At 40.2% G+C, this 1,957-nt stretch overlaps 1 protein-coding gene across 4 annotated transcripts in view; it reads left to right on the forward strand.

Moving 5' to 3' along the window:
- RIOK1 (RIO kinase 1) overlaps positions 1-1,957 on the forward strand; it is a 25,403-nt gene that overhangs the window by 8,531 nt on the left and 14,915 nt on the right. The gene's annotated exons all lie outside the window — the stretch shown is intronic.

Here is a 1,957-nt window from a genome sequence, read left to right on the forward strand (position 1 = left end):
CTTTGTTTAGAAATTATGCGTGTTTCATTCTTTCTATTAAAAAATGGGAGAAAATCGGCCCCTAATTTTCCTAGGAGGATGTGATTGGATATTCGTGTTGGCTCTGATTTTTTTTTTTTTTTTGGCAGCTGGCCAGTGCAGGTATCTGAACCTGTGCCCTTGGTTTTATTAGACTGTGCTCTAACGAACTGAGCTAACCTAACTGGCCAGCCCCTGGCCCAGATTTTTGATGAAGAAAATGATAGATTTTTGTGACTGTTGCTATTACTGCCTACCATCCATCTCCCCCACCCATACACATACACAAACACACATTTTGGAATAATAGTCTCTTTCACCTACAAATCCTTGTTGGACATAAGTGCCCCTTCTGTCATTCACTCAATCCCTAGGGGAGTAGCACCTAACATGAGATCCAGAGCCATTTGTGCAATTGAAGAATTTCATCATTAGGCAGGAGCAGGGACGGGTCTGTGTCTTCATTGTCCTCTAATTTATTTTGTGCGATTTATTTCTGTGATTGAAAACAGAGTATGGTCCACCTCAGAGAGGTGAGAAATGAGGCAGGCTTAATTTTCAAAGACCCTAAAATAACTTAGGCAGGAAATCCTTTTCTCTTTCAAAATTAATTTTGAATGATAGAGTATATAGCTTGAGTCTTAATATCTGTCTTTTCAAAATACGTTTATCTATAAATATATTGTCTATTTGTTTATCACTTTTCTTTCTCTATTTTGTTCTTAAGTTGTTTTGTATGTTGCTCCTTCCTATGCCCTTTACTTGTCTAACTACCAATTTTGCAGAAGTGGAGGTATCCACCTAAATTCCTCTCCTCCCCCAGCTTGCTTCCCTCTTTACTTACCTGTGCAGTAGAGAAAAAAAGGAAATTAATACCTATTCACTCACTTTTCTTTCATTCTTTGCAATAGTTGTAGTTTGGCTTTTAGTCCGACAGTCTTCCAAGTTTGTTTACATTAGGTGACCTCAGCCACATCATTGAAGGATAGACCCTAAAGTTTGTTTTGCCAGTTTACACTCTCACTTCATGGAGCTGCAAGGGCCACCCGAGCCACAAGGAGCAATAACCTGTGTCTCTTGAAATTATGTGCAAATATTTGGCTGCTTCAGTTTCAGAGGTGTACAAGAACAGACTTTAAATTCATTGTCTTCTGTTTGTTAAAGAGGACTTTGAAATCCTTTTTACTCAAGATCAACTACTCTGACTCTGAAGGAGACTCTTACCCTGATTTACTCACCTATTATAGCAGGGGTCTGCAGACTCTTTCTTTAAAGAGCCTACTAATAAATACTTCAGGTATTATGGATTACATATAGTTTCTATTGAATGTTTTGTATTTTTAAGCTACCCTTTAAAAATGTAGGCCAGCCTGGTGGCGCACTGCTACAGCGCGCCGCTTGGGAGCGCGGTGGCGCTCCCGCTGAGGGTTCGGATCCCACATACAGACCGGTTCCCGCTCACTGGCTGAGCAGGGTGCGGGCGCAACACCGAGGGTTGCGATCCCATTGCTGGTCCCGGTCCGGTACGGGCGCGACACTGAGAGTTGCAATCCGTTGCCGGACACGACAAAAAGGAAAAAAAAAATGTAAAAACCATTCTTAGCTTGCAAGCTGTAGAAACCCAAGCTGCAGCCTGGATTTGGTACATGGGCCATAGGGTGCTGACCCCTGGTTTAAAGCTGCCTGTTCAATACAGTAACCACTGAGCACTTGAAGTGTGGCTAGTCTGAGTTGAGATGTGCTCTAAATATAAATCACACACTGGATTTTGAAGATTTAGGAAAAAACAGTTAAGTAAGAACTGTTAAATTTGTCACTAATGACTTTTTCTATTGATTACATGTTGAAATGATAGTTTTAGTTGTATTGGGTTAAATAAAATATATTGAAATAAAAATACCTGTTTCTTTTTACTTCTTTCAATGTAGTGACTAGAAAA

This window comes from Galeopterus variegatus, unplaced genomic scaffold (genome assembly GCF_000696425.1).
Source record: "Galeopterus variegatus unplaced genomic scaffold, G_variegatus-3.0.2 Scaffold2016, whole genome shotgun sequence".
NCBI classification, from domain to species: Eukaryota; Metazoa; Chordata; class Mammalia; order Dermoptera; family Cynocephalidae; genus Galeopterus; species Galeopterus variegatus.